This window comes from Thalassophryne amazonica, chromosome 4, assembly GCF_902500255.1.
Source record: "Thalassophryne amazonica chromosome 4, fThaAma1.1, whole genome shotgun sequence".
Classification (NCBI taxonomy): domain Eukaryota; kingdom Metazoa; phylum Chordata; class Actinopteri; order Batrachoidiformes; family Batrachoididae; genus Thalassophryne; species Thalassophryne amazonica.
This window is the reverse complement of record NC_047106.1, coordinates 24,740,278-24,757,635: the sequence shown is the minus strand read 5'-3', so window position 1 is coordinate 24,757,635 and position 17,358 is coordinate 24,740,278. Positions and strand designations below refer to the sequence as shown.

The following is a 17,358-nucleotide window of genomic DNA, read 5'->3' as shown; positions in this document are numbered from 1 at the left end:
TTGTCTCAGAGTGATGCTGAAAAACTAATTCATGCATTTGTTTCCTCTAGGCTGGACTATTGTAATTCATTATTATCAGGTTGTCCTAAAAGTTCCCTAAAAAGCCTTCAGTTGGTTCAGAATGCTGCAGCTAGAGTACTGACGGGGACTAGCAGGAGAGAGCATATCTCACCCGTGTTGGCCTCCCTTCATTGGCTTCCTGTTAATGCTAGAATAGAATTTAAAATTCTTCTTCTTACTTATAAGGTTTTGAATAATCAGGTCCCATCTTATCTTAGGGACCTCATAGTACCATATTACCCCATTAGAGCGCTTCGCTCTCAGACTGCGGGCTTACTTGTAGTTCCTAGGGTTTGTAAGAGTAGAATGGGAGGCAGAGCCTTCAGCTTTCAGGCTCCTCTCCTGTGGAACCAGCTCCCAATTCAGATCAGGGAGACAGATACCCTCTCTACTTTTAAGATTAGGCTTAAAACTTTCCTTTTCGCTAAGGCTTATAGTTAGGGCTGGATCGGGTGACCCTGGACCATCCCTTGGTTATGTTGCTTTAGACGTAGACTGTGTTTCATAATTATTGTATGGCCTTGCCTTGCAATGTGGAGCGCCTTGGGGCAACTGTTTGTTGTGATTTGGCGCTATACAAGAAAAAAGTTGATTGAAGTTGATTGATTGATTGATGAAAGAGGCTCTTGAGGAGTGGAGACACCTGTTGGAGGGAGCGTCTGTGCCATTCACGGTTTTCACTGACCATCGGAACCTGGAGTATATCAGGACCGCCAAGCGGCTGAACCCCAGGCAAGCCCGCTGGTCACTGTTCTTCGGGCGTTTTGACTTCCGGATCACCTATCGCCCCGGGACCAAGAACCAGAGGTCAGATGCCTTGTCCCGGACACACGAAGAGGAGGTCAAAACTGCACTGTCGGATCCACCGGAGCCCATCCTGCCTGAGTCCACTATCGTGGCCACCCTCACCTGGGACGTGGAGAAGACCGTCCAGGAGGCCCTGGCACGGAGCCCGGACCCAAGAACAGGTCCGAAGAACCGTCTGTACGTCCCACCAGAGGCCAGAGCTGCAGTCTTGGACTTCTGTCATGGTTCCAAGCTCTCCTGTCATCCAGGGGTGCGAAGGACCGTGGCAGTTGTCCGGCAGCGCTTCTGGTGGGCGTCTATGGAGGCAGACGTCCGGGAATATATCCAGGCCTGCACCACCTGTGCCAGGGGCAAGGCAGTACACACAAAGGCCCAAGGACTCCTCCAGCCGCTGCCGGTGCCTCATCGCCCCTGGTCCCACATCAGCCTGGATTTCGTCACGGGCCTCCCGCCGTCCCAGGGCAACACCACCATTTTCACGATAGTGGACCGTTTCTCCAAGGCGGCCCACTTTGTGGCCCTCCCGAAGCTCCCAACAGCCCAGGAGACAGCAGACCTCCTGGTCCACCACGTTGTCCGTCTGCATGGGATTCCCTCCGACATCGTCTCAGATCGTGATCCCCAGTTCTCCTCACACGTCTGGAGGAGCTTCTGCAGGGAACTGGGGGCCACCGTGAGCCTCTCGTCCGGGTACCATCCACAGACGAACGGACAGGCAGAGTGGGTCAACCAGGAACTGGAACAGACCCTCCGCTGCGTCACATCCGCGCACCCGACGGCCTGGAGTAACCATCTGGCCTGGATCGAGTATGCGCATAACAGCCAGGTGTCTTCGGCCACCGGCCTCTCCCCATTTGAGGTGTGTTTGGGGTATCAGCCCCCGTTGTTTCCCATGGTGGAGGGAGAGGTCGGTGTGCCCTCGGTCCAGGCCCACCTGCGGAAGTGCCGTCGGGTGTGGCGCTCCGCCCGCTCTGCCTTGTTGAAGGCCCGGACGAGGGCGAAGACCCATGCAGACCGCCGGCGATCCCCGGCCCCTGCTTACCAGCCCGGGCAGGAGGTGTGGCTTTCCACGAAGGACATCCCCCTCCCGGCTTCACTGCGGATCCATCCGGTTTTCCACGTGTCACGTATCAAACCTCATCAGACCTCACCCCTCTGTGCTCCCGGACCGGCGCCCCCTCCTGCTCGGATCATCGACGGGGGGCCGGCTTGGACGTCCGTCGGATGGGTCGGGGGTTCCAGTACTTGGTGGACTGGGAGGGGTATGGACCCGAAGAACGCTCCTGGGTGAAGAGGAGCTTCATCCTGGATCCGGCCCTCCTGGCCGACTTCTACTGTCGACACCCCAACAAGCCGGGTCGGGCGCCAGGAGGCACCCGTTGAAGGGGGGGTCCTGTTGTGTGTGGGCCGCCAGAAGAGGAGGTACTGCTGGCCCACCACCAGTGGGCACTCTGCCTGAAGTGCGGGCTTCAGGCACGAGAGGGCGCTGCTGCCATGGACACAGCCGGGGGTGACAGCTGTCGCTCATTACCTCTTGACAGCTGTCACCCATCTACTCAACATCATCTCACTCCATAAAGACCAGACGTCATCTCCACCTCGTTGCCGAGATATCATACTTCATTGGAGGTAATATCCTCAGCCTTTTGTAAATCTGTTTATTGTGAGTGTTTGCAGGAGAACCGGTCGTTTTTGAGGAGGCTGTGCAAGACGGCGCTCACACCCACACTTGACTGTCTTTGTTCTTCGCCAGCAGTACCAGATCCGACAGTCGTGGACGGTGATCACCTGGGAATTCGGGACTTGGCGGCTCCAGTATTCACCAGGTTCTGGGGCGGCGGAAATCGTGTGGTTCCGGCTCTCCTCAGGACAGACGTCTTCTCTCCTCGAGCCTGCCCACACGTCACCTTTGTGTATTGACTGTTGTGATATTCTGAGATTGTCTGTATGTTCGTTGTGCACATTCACAACATTAAATTGTTATATTTTGGCTCATCTATTGACCGTTCATTTGCGCCCCCTGTTGTGGGTCCGTGTCACTACACTTTCCCAACAGGAAGCTTAGAAACAGTGACCTCTACTGTTTTTTTTCATAGATTCTGAGGAAATACTGCAACTGGCTTTCGATGAAGACAGCAGCTTCTGTGAACAAAGCCATTAGGTTTAATTAATCACACCACAATGCAGATTTAAACCCGTTATTAACCGTAAACTGCAGCTAAGCTAAGTGAGAGAGCACCCGGCCTGATATGGGAAGATGTTGGTGGAATCATGAAAAAAGTGGGTTTTCAGGCAACACTGAGGTGATCAATCCAGCATGAAGACACAGTCAGCAGTTCCTCATGTTGCACATTATACAGAGATGAACAAAATAATTTCCCAAAATGCTAATGGATTCTCTTCATTGCCTCGCACAAACACACCCATATGGACTGTGCGGTCCCAAGAGCAGGAGGGCCCCTACAGCATCAGTGTGACCTTCTCACCAGCCCCAGTGCCTGGATGACCTTCCCTCCCAAATAATTGCAACAATTAATCAATTAAATGCTGAGGCAACCACAACTGTATACTTCCATAAGCAGGGCTCACATGCATGTGTGTGTGTGCACCTCATTAAGTCCAGAGTCCTCCACTCATGCACACATGATACACAACCTTGCAGTTGCCAAGGGCGACAGAGGCTTGTGTGCGTGGGTGTGGCATATTTCTCAGGTGGTGCCGGAGAGCTGGCAGTGAAATCCCCTCCCCGGCCCCGACACACACACACACACACACACACACACACACACACACACACACACACACACACACACACACACACACACACACACACACACACACACTCCACTCAGCCATCAACCCCTCAACCCCTAATCTCTCATGGTCCCTCCCCCTATTTCCTCGCCCCTCTCTAAGCATGCTGATTGGGTCCAGTAACACTCCTGGCACCTGTTCAGATAGAATAATGAAAACCACCATGTGGGCTACTTCTTTTTGTTTATATGATTCTATTTGCTTCTTTTGGGTAAAACTGTTTTCCTTAAAGCTACAGTGTGTCGGCTTTAGCACCATCTAGTGCTGAGGTTGCTGATTGCATTATACCATCGGCAGTAGTGATTTTGTTTCCCTTCACATTTTCTCTTCTTTGGAGATGGAGGTTCACACTCCCTCATCTTCTCTTGTGATAAGCAATGTGTGATCCTCCATTTCACAAAACTGAGGGTTGTCAAACTTCTTAGCCTGCAGTAGTAACCAGTAGACATATAGGGTTGTAACCACTGATTCCTCTGCTTTTTTATTCTTTTGTCTTTATGGCCGTGCTGCAAAATGTGAAAAGTGGAGGAAGTATTTTCCTTTTGGGCTGTTGTTGTACAACATGGCGGCCTCCATGAGGGGGCTCCCACTCCCATAGAGATGTGAAGGGCTTGTTCTAAGCTTATGGAAACACATAATTCCATTGATTCAGGGGTTATAGACGAATGAACAGATGGATTTTTGAAAAATAACTTTAGATTTGAAATAAATGTCAGTTATTGTACTGATGGCATGAAAATCAGTGAAACACTGCATAAAGGTGCTGATTATTGAAAACGCTCCTGAGCCGTTTCATAAAGCGGTCTAATCTTGTTTAGCCGACTAAACTCACTTAGTCGATTAATCTTTTGACATTAGTTGTTGCACAAAGTGCTTAGTCGGCTAAACTTTCACGTTACCCGACTTAAGTTTTTAGCCCAGTACAGAGGGGGCTAATCTTATTTTAGCTGACAAAACTTCAGTGTCTTACCTCAACAATGGTGGCTATCATGTACCATCACTTGATGGAACACTCAAGAGCACCCCTACGTCACTTGTATCCGGTTGTTACGCTCTGACGTAACGCATCACATGATAAATCTGTTTCTGGGTCCAAAGACCTGCAAGTTTACAGTGAAAGTTACATCTGTATGATCCTTTTAAGGATCTACAGTTAAAGTTTAGTTTGTGTTTACAGTGAGCGCAAACCTCCGTCCCTCCCTTCTCCATCTCCATTAACCGCATTCGTCTGTTTCTAAGGTAAGAACACTTAATAAAACTTTTTTCATTTATTTACTTTATATATTTTATTATGCACAGGTAAAATATATATGTCTGTTTGTTAATAAAAAAATTATTTTTTTTATAATTTAGAGTGATTTGGGGATGTTTTACAAGGCTGGATGGATTAAAATTATTTTAGTTATTTTCAATGGGGAAAATTCATTTGAAATATGAACAGATTGGCTTACGAGCTTGGTCACGAAACAAATTAAACTCGTAAATGAAGGTTCCACTGTACTACTAAAATGTAATTTTTTATGCTTTTCATCATGTTAGTAAGAGACGGCATCCAAGAGACCCTGAAAACTTGCGAAAACAAATATTCCAAATAAACCGTGTCTGCTACGTTTAGCCTGCATGGAATTTAATAAACGCAAACTGAATTTCAGATATCTTATATATATTACTCTGGAACAAAGAGGACAAACAGTGTCGTAAAGGGCTACAGTTGTGCTAAAAAGTTTACATACCCTGGCAGAATTTTTGCTTTTTTTGGCCATTTTTTCAGAGAATATGAATGACAACACAAAACTTTTTTTTCACTCATGGTTAGTCGTTGGGTGAAGCCATTTATTATCAAACAACTGTTTCATCTTTTTAAATCAAAATGACAAGAGAACTACCCAAATGACCCTGTTGCATGGTATTAATGTCCATACAGTTCATGTTGTAAAAGAATATAATTAGAATGAACGTATAAATGTTGCAAAACATAATTCTGCTCTAACAATAATATTGAAAGATCTCTGAGGGCCCTTCCCACCCCTGCACAGTTGTACAATGGTTTAGTCCAGGCGCACAGGCGACACCCCCCCCCCCCCACACACACCCCCCAAACGAGATCTGACAGGAGGTGTTTAGTAGAGCTGAAACAACTAATCGATTTAATCGATTATTAAAATAGTTGTCAACTAATTTAGTCATCAATTAGTTGTTAAATAACTTTGTTTTACCGCAAATGTTTCGTTTCTTCCATATAAATCAACCGTTTCTGCAGTGCTGCTTTGCTTTGAACCTTGAACCAATCGAAGCAGTGCTTCGATCTGGTGCTTTGTTGATTCAGTGTTTTATTTTGCTTAATCTTAATTTTTCCCCACTAAAACCCCAAAGAGCATATGTCTGTGAGTAACATTTACCTTTTTATGTTAATCTGACCTGTTATGGTCTTCTGAAACAGTTGATAGATGTATTTTATAACTTAAAAACGGGACCGATGCTAATGCGTTAGCATGTCTGTGGCGTTTTCAATTTTAAAAGCATTAAGCTGTTGTAGCTGTCAGCACATTTGTTTTCTGTATAATAATTCATGGCTCAGCATTTGTTGTTGTAAAAGAGTCAAATGTATTACAAATTGTAATATTTTATTCATTTATTTGTATTTATATATCAATAATAATAGAAACAACAACAATAGTAATAATAACTAATAATGCCACAATAGCGTTTTAGAGAAACGGACAAAAAGAATCTGATAAAACAAAACAGAAGTGATTAAACCAACTAACAATGAACATAAATAAATATAGAAATAACTGTTTTCTGTGAACACCTAGTGACTCTTAAACCTCCACTTCATCCCTGTTTTATTAAGTTTAATGACAATTTGTTTCGGTCAAACCACATCTAAGCTGTGTTTTTACACAAGAAAAAAATAAAATGCAGTAAACTGCACATTTGTGTCTTTTTTCATGAAAATATCTTATTAAATATAACATATTATACTTTCGTCAGGCCTTTAAAATACTTTCTTGGACTCTTGCTGTAATATGTTATCAGTGGTTGAAATAGTTGCTGTAGGCATCTAAACCTGATGGAAATCTCTTTGTGGTGTGTCGGTGATGTATGTATGTGCAAAATAAAACAAAACAGTACTCCAGGTATGTTTTTGACGAAAATATAACATAACTTTGTTACAAGGTCAAATGCTGATGTTGTGTGACAAAGACCTTTTAATAATAACTCAGTTAAAGAAATAATGACAAAACTCACATGTGAGTTAAAAAAAATGTTTAATTGAAAAAATAATCGACTGATGAACTGATTAGTAAATAATCGTTAGTTGCAGCCCTAGTGTCTGGATTTCAAAAAAGAAGAGAAAAAAGGACAGGAAAAAAAAAACTAAATGAGGGAAAGCAGCTGCTAACCAAATTCTTTGAAAAGAGGTGAGCTTGAAAGCTGGCTATATTGATTTGGGGGGTCTGGGGGACCAAATTGCACCATTTTCTAGAAAAATGGTGCAGTTTGGTCCACCAGACCCCCCAACTCAATATTGCTCCCCCAACTTTAAAAAGGGTTCTGGCTCCCAGGTGTGATCTAAGGTATACATGATTTAGACCTGGTTTGACTACGCATTAGAAATTTGGTGTTTGCGTTAATAAAAAGACCATAACAGTGTGTGTGTGTGTGTGTGGGGGGGGGTCTTCAATATGGCTAGTACCTAGGGCCTATGTTTCAGTGGCAGCTTTACCATCAGAGAGCCTCGTGCAAAACTACCACAAAAGACTCCAAGCTGTTAGTGATGTTAAAGGGGCAATACACAGTATTAAGAACAGGGGTATGTAAACTTTTGATCAGGTTCATTTGGGTAGTTCTCTTGTCATTTTGATTTAAAAAGAGGAAACAGTTGTTTGACAATAAATGGCTTCACCCAACCACGAACCATGAGTGAAAAAAAATTTTTGTGTTGTCATTCATATTCTCTTAAAAATGGCCAAAAAAGCAAAAATTCTGCGAGGGTATGTAAACCTTTGAGCACAACTGTATAAACAGGATGTTAAAGTGCAAACTTAACTTTCCCCCTGAACGACATGATCAGGAAGCGATCGCAGCTCACAGCAAATCCCATTGAAAATAACGTAGAAACGACCTGAGCTTCTGGCATTTTTACATAAAACAAACGCAATAACGACGTCTAAAAACCCAGTTAATATATCCAGGAGAGTTTTAGGCACAATATACAAAGAGCTATATGTTGCACTGTTAATACTGTTATCTGCGTGCAACGGTTTAAGTGCAGCCTGATCAGGGCGTCTCAGTGCAGTTCTCAATGTTAATGGCAGCGCGCCTTTTTTTGTTTGGACCCGGAAGTTGAAAATCACATGATGCGTTACATCACACTTAACAACCGGATTCCTCCAAAAGGAGAGCTTCCTTCACTTTTGGCCATGGTTGTAGCAGACGACTGTCATGTAATGTGTTTGTGACAGTTCTCACGTTATCCACTGGGCATCGCTGTTACACTGAGCAGTGTTATGTGCACAAAAAAAAGGCTTGACGGAAGTGCTGTAGTGTGTACACAGGAAATTTTGCTGAATAAAATTTACTCTGCTGGGATAGCATTTGATCTCAATCTAAACAGAGTAAATTACACTCTATCACAGAGTGAATCAGCTCGACAGTTGTCGCAGACTGAGCGGTCCGTCCCCTAAACATTGGTCCGCCCTGCCTCCACTGCATGTGTCATGCTGGAGCCCAGCCGCCCGTGTGAGAGAGTCTCTCCACCCAAAGTGATCAAATGGATTAATGGGATTATTAACCATCAGATGACAAGGCAAAATCTCTGGAATCATTCTAAAGTCAGTTTTAAGCAGAAACGAGGCCGTTTTAATCAGAAACGAGGCTTTAAACAATGATGGATTGAAATGTCCGACGTGCAGTGAAGGCATCAGCTAACAGCTTGTGCAGCCGCACCGCTCTGATCGCTTCCTCCATCTGTTATTATGGAATAATGCTGAATTTATGCGGACAGGATTGTTGTACAAAAGCTTCAGATGTCTGTCACTGAGATACATGATGACAGGAGTGCAGTGGGAAGCAGAAACAAGGTTGTTATCAGTGAACTGTGGCTGATGACGTAAGCGCAGTGAAGGCAGGGCGGTCGGAGGACTGTTCAATCTGCGACACCATCTGTTCAATGTAAGTGGTTTTACTCCAATAAGAGTTGATTTTACACTGTTTTGAGTTGATTTAGCTCTGTGACAGAGTATAATTCATTCTATTTTGACAGGGATCAAATGCTATCCCAGCAGAGTAAATTTTATTCAGCAAAATTTACTGTGTAGAAGAAGAACTGCTAGGCTAAGAGCTAAGCATGTTGTTCTGCAGTTTGTATGTAAATGTTAATAAATCCAGTTAAGGCTGGATAGTTCATGACAACAACCAACCCGGAAGTAAACAAAGCTCTCACACACTGGAGGCATTTCTTGGCAACGGTACTCAGCTAACGTTGGGCGACTAACTTTAGTCGACTAAGTAAGTTTAGTAGAGTAAAAGATTTGACTGCTTTATGAAACCGGGCTCAACTGTGGCTACCAAATTTATTTGTCATTTACAGCAATCTAATTGTTTGACAGTATGATCAGTTTTTCATGTACCTTATTCTACACATGGCTGGAAAATCTAATTCTAATCTCAAGATGTTTCCAAAGCAGGAAATTGATAAACGCAATATTTTTGCCCACTATTCCTATACTATAGTCTATCATAGTTTAGCACTTTGAAAGAATGGAAGAATGTGCTTTAGGAAGAAAAACCCTGCTTCTTTAAATTCTTTCTGGCTGAATTTGATATAGTGGGTTAGCAATTTTGAAGCGATGACCTTCAAAAACTGGAAGAATACAATATATATATATATATATATATATATATATATATATATATATATTTCTGCAGAAATATTATTCAATTAAAATCTGCTTTTATTGTGCCTTTGTCGCTAGAATTTCTAACAATTTCAGATTTAACCTTGAATAGTGGCACGTTAAATCATAATTTCCACCTGTTCTTTTCCACAGGAAAAGACAGCAACCTGACGGTGTTTAAAAAACACAAAAATTCCACTATCAAGTCTGTGTATGTATGCGTGTGTGTGACTCAGTTCACAGGTGGAGATGATCATTGTTAGTTAGCTGCTTTGTGCTAGTTTCCGATGAACACTTTTATAATTTACAATTTTTGATACACAAATTAATTTATGAACTTGCCCTATAATAACCTCTGTGTCATATATTATGTAAAAGACAGCAAGAAATAAACACTTCAAACTGAAAATGCTCTGTTTTTGGAACCTGATAACATCTTGTGGATGTTAGCGTGCATACTAATTCACAGCTAACTTCCTAAATTTGTCTCATTAATACCTCCAAATGCACAGAGGGTGAGCTACAAATACTCCTTGATTTGAAAAACATGAACAAATGATGATTTGATTTGAACATGTACAATTTGTATGTCAGACAATAGGCTCAGAATAATTAAACAATTGCAAATGATAAAGAACACAATGTTCATATGGCTGAGGGTATTTTAGCATTGCATTATATTTTGTACTTATGACACCGGATACCCTATATTATCATATACCTACAAATGATACGCCAATATGATTGGATAAAACACTAAAGAATAAATAGCAATATACCCTTTTCGTGGACAAGTAATATTTTTCATACCACCCGAGTAATCAGCCAATCCGGACAGTGGAGCGGCGCCACGACGAAGAGGCACGATCAGAGGAACTGTGAAATACTGGTGAGTCACTATTAATAATTTCTTACGTGTCCAACCTTGTAGGTGGATTGTTAAATTCAATAGTTCTAAAAGCCATTATAATTATTTATAGGAAAACGTTCTGTTTTTTTTCTACTAAGGTTTGAACTTTGAATGTTTACACTGGAGAGAAAAGTGAGAAAATGTTAATGCTTGTTTGAGAAAAGTGTATAAAGTGTGTAGTGAGGGGTTTTACAGCCTTAAAACATCTATAATAATTGTAAAAAATAACGTTGACTACTTCGCGGATTTCGCCTATCGCGGGTTATTTTTAGAACATAACTCCCGCGATAAATGAGTGGTGTCCAAGTGGTGTACCATACCTAGCTGCCCAAGATGGAGGATTGGCTCATGCAAATCGCATTGCACTACAAATTGGGTAGGGACAGTGAATCTTGAGCTCATTTAATGCTTCATGTCACCAAAATTAACACTATATGATGCGCTAATCTCGTGCATGAAAAGGAACAATTTCATGTTTCCTGTGTCATGTTTTGTGCACCACAAACCTCCTTCCATAAACTAAAATATAACATAATGCTAAAATAGCCTTGGCTGTATGAACATTGTGATCTTTATAATTTGCACTTGTTTAATTATTTATTAAGATCCTGTAGTTTTATGTACAATTTGTACATGTTCAATAAAGCAGAAATGAGGAAGTATCAGTCACTCAATCTAAAACAATATTTACGTTTTAATGACATCTGCAGGAGGCCTTGCGTGTGCATGTACATGAGCTTTTGTTAAGAGTGGAAGTTATACAAATCAAGGAATATTTGTAGCTCACCCTCTGTGTAGTTGGAAATATTAACGAGACAAATTTAACTCAACAGGAATTTAGCTTTAAGTAAGTGGATGTTACCGTGCATGCTGATGTTCATGAAATGTCTTATAAATCACTCCAGAGGTGTTATTGTGTTCCAAAAACAGCGTTTTCAATTTTCAAAGTGTTTATTTCTTGCTAGCTTTTATATAATATATGAGAAAGGTGTTATTTCTAGCCAGAAACAAAGCAAAGTTAGCAGCTAATGTCACCACGAAGTCATGTCACCAAGATCATCCTAACATCTGCTAAATGTTTTGTAAATCCTTCCACATGTGTTTTCAGGTTACAAAAACAGCGTTTTCAGTTTTATTTCTTGCTAGATTTTACATAATGTATGAGAAAGGTTATTTGTAGCCAAAAACGAAGCGAAATTAGCAACAAGCAACACCAGGAAGTGACGTCACCATGCTAACATCCGTGACATCATACCACAAAAATAGGAACAGAATGTGACTTTTTAACCTTTCAAAAATAGGTCAAGGTTGTCCAAGATCTGTGTCCCAAGAACGTTCCCTGTAAATTTGAAGACCCTGGAAGTAATAGGACTGGACTTATGATGAGCACAGACAGACAGACAGACAGAGGGATGGTCGGATGGATGGACGGATGAAAAAGCCTTTGCAATACTCCGATGGCCATATTCAATGGTCATGGGTAATAAAATGAAACAAGAACACCTGTTCATTGGGCTCATCTCACGTATCTTTTGTTCCAAAGATAACACACAAACCTATGTTAGCCCAGGCCAAGACACCAGGTGTTTCAATCCCTCTTCTCCATCTGTCCTCGTCATCTTGTCTCTGTTTAACATTTTCTTACTAATACAGTTTCAGGTTCCTGAACCTGATACCCAAGAACTGCTGTTCTTCTCCACTCAATAATAAAACAGGCATATAGCCCACCAATTAATTTGTCCTGTATTTCATTATTTTCCTTCTTCTCTACCTTTGCTCTCCTTTTTTTCCCCTGCTCCCTTTATGAATAAGTAAATGCAGTATTTGGTTTCCCTGTCGTTAATTATTGAAGCGACAGTGATATAGGACTTGCTTCCCAGTGTGCCCAGTGCACCAGACCCATGTTTTAGCTCGTTTCTAGGCAACCAGGCTGCATATAGTCAGGCATCAGTAACATCCTAATGATTCTGGTGCGCATGCGGTGAGGGGGAGTGCAATTTACACACAAATCAGTTGGGATACCATTTGCATTCTGTCACATGGCTTAACAGAATGAATATGTAATGTATTTTCCCCTCATATCTTCGAACAGGAACGTGTGCTAAATGATAATGCTATCACAACAGTTGACTCTATTTGGTTACATGGTTGTATACAAGGGCATTTGGCAGTGCATCTACAAGGCTTATTTGCCTATATTAAGTCGAAGAGGATTGACTAATCAACATTTTAAAGTCAGATAGGTCATGGGGGTATGAAATACACCAAGGGAACTTGAGGTAGCTGTGACTGGGTTTGAACCTCTAAAGGTTTCTTGACTTGACAGATCGAGAGTGTCATTGCGCCAGACATTTACAAGCTGTCAAGTAGATTTTAAACACTCTATGGGAGGATCAGCAGGCAGAAGGAATGTTCTCTGCTATTGACAGCAGGCAGCAAGGTCAATTACGGAGTAAATAAATGATTGAAAGAATTGACTTGTTCACAATAGCTGAGGCTACTCAGTCGATGCTGGCTATCGAGTGGCAGGTAGATGGCATCAATGAGAAGAGCTGCTTGAATGAAAAATTAAAATGAACACTTGGCCGGACTTATTTCTATGACAACTCTGAGTTGTTCACGATCGAGAGCAGGTGCCTCAGTGGGATAGCTGTTAGGCTACCGATATGTAGACCCGGGTTTGATTCCTGGTCATGCTTCCTGTCTGTGCCCTTTTACAAGACACTTCAGTGCAGTGTGTCAGTCCAACCAAATGTAAATGGGTACCAGCCTTGACTGGGGAAGCAGGACTGGGGTCCTGTTCAAGGTCAGTTGTAGACTGCTTCACAGTATGGGATCTGAGGATACGTAGATTAACTAATGGGCCCTTAGGGCCTATATAGGACTTACTTTACTTGTGATTGAGCCTTCAACTCATTAGTGACGAGGCAAGTGACACAAGTGAGTGCATACATTCACCTAAATGCAGTGGTGAGCACAGCTACTCTATAAATTACGAGGGGCAATTGAGGAGTTTTGAGCTTAGCCTAGAAAAAGTAGGGTGTGGTTCTCCATTTTTTGTGTTCTGAGAAACCAACATTTCTCAAGACTGGATTTCTTTGGTACAAGATCACCCAGAGAACCTTTCAGTACCACCAGAACAACGTTGAGACAAATGGTAAATAAATGGTAAATGGACTGCATTTATATAGCGCTTTTCCATCTGCACCAGACACTCAAAGCGCTTTACAATAATGCCTCACATTCACCCCGATGTCAGGGTGCTGCCATGCAAGGCACTCACTACACACCGGGAGCAACTAGGGGATTAAGGACCTTGTCCAAGGGCCCTTCATGATTTTCCAGTCAGGCTGGGATTTGAACTGAGGATCCTCTGGTCTCAAGTCTGACGATTAACCATGAGACCATCACCTCCCCAAATGAGCTGTTACTCAGTGAGATATGGATGAAGTTATGGGATGAAGCCTTTTTCTTGCACCAGAGCAAAGCATAAACGACAACACTACAGCACTGAACTGTGGGACGTTACATATGAGCCACAGTTTCATGAACCTCTATCAGTGCCTTTGCACATGCAAAGAAATTTGTCTTCTGCATTTAACTCATCCTTGTTACAATTACAGTAGATACAATCCAACCACTAGGAGCAGTGGGCACTGAGCAGTCATACCTTGGTGGCTGAGGACCAACTCCACATGTCAAGACGTTGGCTTGGTCATGAACACAGAAAGGAGCAGCCCCTAGTGTACATATTTTTGATGGTTGGAGGAAACTAGTGTGCCCTGAGGAAACCCATGCACACACAGGGAGAACATGCAAACTCCACACAGAAATGAACTAGCCATGGAATCGAACCTCAGACTTTCCTGCTCTGAGGCAAGAGTGCTATCCACTGATCCACCGTGCTGTTTGTAAGCTTAAATTTCAACTATTTTTGGCTGTGCTGTCCCTGTTCTAGGTTTAGCTTCTTCACAAGCCAGGATACAAGAAAGAAAGCCTCTACAGTTCAGCCAATTATGAAAAGTAGAACATTGTTAAAACAGCAAGCAGAATCAGACAAAGGCTTGGGAGCTTAAACCTGGGAGTTTAAGGTGAAAGACTTCCCACCATTTGGACAAGGACATTGGCTTTGGTTCTACTGGGTTCCAGTGACGATGTCAGCTGGCATAAAGCATTATTAATGACCAAGGAAAGTGGCCTTCAGGCTAGGTGTTAATTATATCACTGGAGAGCCGGGGTGGAGAACGGACACACAGAAAGGTGGAGCCGCTTCCCTGTGTAGTGTGTATGTGTTTTACATGGTTAAGTCGTGCCTGGCCTCCTTTCTACAGGCCTGGTCGGGTAGTTGTGATAGATTGTGTTTGATTGCCGTGCCAGAAACTCAGAGTTTTGCTACTTCACCTGATTTCTGGGTAATTATGCTGATTCGAAGTCCCATAACCCCAGCCCCCGTTTATACTAAAAGTTACTACAGAAAAATCTAAAAATGTAGTTTTTTGTTTGTCAGATAGGGTCCAGGTTTTTTTTTTTTCCCAATTTTTATCATACTTTCAGTAATTCCCATTTTACGGTACTTTTTACAATAGTACTATTGTAAAACAGGTAGGTGAGTGGATAAAGACCTGGCCTGCCAATGTGTAGACCTGGGTTTGAATCCTGCTCATGGTACAGGTACATCTGGAAAGTATTCACAGCACTTCACTTTTTCCACATTTTGTTATGTTACAGCCTTATTCCAAAATAGAGTAAATTTATTTTTCCCCTCAAAAATTCTAATCACAACACCCCATAATGACAACATAAAATTTTTTTTGCAAATTTATTAGAAATTAAAAAAATAAGAAATCATATGTACATAAGTATTCACACCCTTTGCTCAATACTTTGTTGATGCACCTTTGACAGCAATTACAGCCTCAAGTCTTCTTGAATATGATGCCAGATGCCCAGTGCACCTATCTTTGAGCAGTTTTGTCCATTTCTCTTTGCAGCACCCCTCAAGCTCCATCAGTTTGGATGGGGAGCGTCGGTGCACAGCCATTTTCAGATCTCTCCAGAGATGTTTAGTTGGATTTTGGTTTCTGCACAGATGGTTGTCCTTCTGGAATGTTCTCTCCACAGAGGAATGCTGGAGCTCTGACAAAGTGACCATTGGGTTTTTGGTCACTGCTCTGACTAAGGCCCTTCTCGGATCACTCAGTTTATATGGCCACTCTGCTCATTGGGACCTTCAAAGCAGCAGAAATGTTTCTGTGCCCTTTCCCAGATTTGTGTCTCAAGACAATCTTGCCTCTGTGCTCCCCAGACAATTCCTTTGACTTCATGCTTGGTTTGTGCTCTGACATGCGCTGTCAGCTGCGGGACCTTAGATGTAGACAGATGTGTGCCTTTCCAAATCATGTCCAGTCAACTGAATTTTCCCCAGGTGGACTCCCATTAAGCTGTAGAAACATTTCAAGGATGATCACTGGAAACAGGATACACCTGAGCTAAATTCTGAGCTTCATGGCAAAGGCTGTGAATACTTATGTACGTGTGATTTCTTAGTTTTTTATTTCTAATAAATTTTCAAAAATCTCATAAACATTTTCAAATTGTCATTATGGGGTATTGTGTGGAGAATTTTGAGGGAAAAATTAATTTCATCCATTTTGGAATAAGGCTGTAACATGAAAAATGTGGAAAAAGTGAAGTGCGATGAATACTTTCTGGGTAGACAGTGAGTCCTTGGATAAGACACTTAATCTACATTGTCTCAGTCCACCCAGGTATAAATGGGTACTGGCCTTGGGTGGGAATGTAAGCTCAGACTGGTATCCTATCCAGGGGGAATCATAGACTCTCATACACTTGATGCTACAGAATTTGGAGAGAAGCACCGGCACCAATGGGCTTCAGGGCCTATATCGAACTTACTCCTTCTTCTTCTTCTTCTTCTTCCTTACTGTAATGCTCAAGCATTGCGCATCGAAATACTTAGTACAATCTCAGCCTTCAGAATATGTCTAGAACAATGTGTGTAGAAATATTTTGGTTCTTAATCAGAAAGAATGAAATGCATTTTTTGAAAATTCTTAAAATCTTTGTTAAAAATAGACCTTTATTCATGTGGATGAATTGATTTGGTACTAGAAATGGGTTCACCAAAGTCTTTTCCTTACAAAAATAGTGCAACATATAAAGAAAACTGTATAGCACTGTAAAAAAGCTAGATGTTTTCTGTCTTCACTGTGCAGAAATATCCATAAATATCGATCATTCTGACATTTATTTATTGTTGCATTTGTGAGGGTTTTGTTGCAGTGTGAATAGTCTGACTCTTGAACAGAATGATGGTGTGCTTTGACTGAGCGTATTGAAGTGCGAGAGAGAGAGAGAGAGAGAGAGAGAGAGAGAGAGAAAACCATGTGACCTTCTGGCTGTAGCATTGGTGGTGTTGCAAAGATTGTGCAGAACAAGGATTGAAACTAGAGGTGACACCCTGTAGTTTCAGGAAGTCAACAAATGAAGTCTCTGTGACATTCCATCACTGATTTAGCAATAACATGTTGAAAAAGAAAGCTTGACGCACCCACTCATCCATTACCCTCAGAGGGTTAAGTAGGACAACATACATCTCAACAAACCTTTCTGCACACAATCATATTGTATTTGTGAAGTATAAATTTTAATACAGTTACAGTGTGGCATAGCTGCTCATCAGATTTATCATGAAATTGTGGTTGTGGTTTTGCTCAAACCATATGTTTTGTTAGGCTTCATTTAAGCATTGTTTTGTCCCCAGTTGGTATCGATAGCTTTTACTGACACCACCAAATGCTTGAAAACTTCCACCGACTCATGGAGCCGTAGAATTTTCTGAGC

At 42.1% G+C, this 17,358-nt stretch overlaps 1 protein-coding gene and 1 long non-coding RNA gene across 2 annotated transcripts in view; both read left to right on the top strand.

The window, feature by feature from the left end:
- LOC117509531 (Down syndrome cell adhesion molecule-like protein 1 homolog) overlaps positions 1-17,358 on the top strand; it is a 351,476-nt gene that overhangs the window by 52,678 nt on the left and 281,440 nt on the right.
- On the top strand, positions 14,168-15,220 carry LOC117509533. Its single transcript, XR_004560424.1, has 3 exons — positions 14,168-14,401; positions 14,826-14,830; positions 15,189-15,220. It is a non-coding gene; the product is annotated as an uncharacterized LOC117509533 (long non-coding RNA).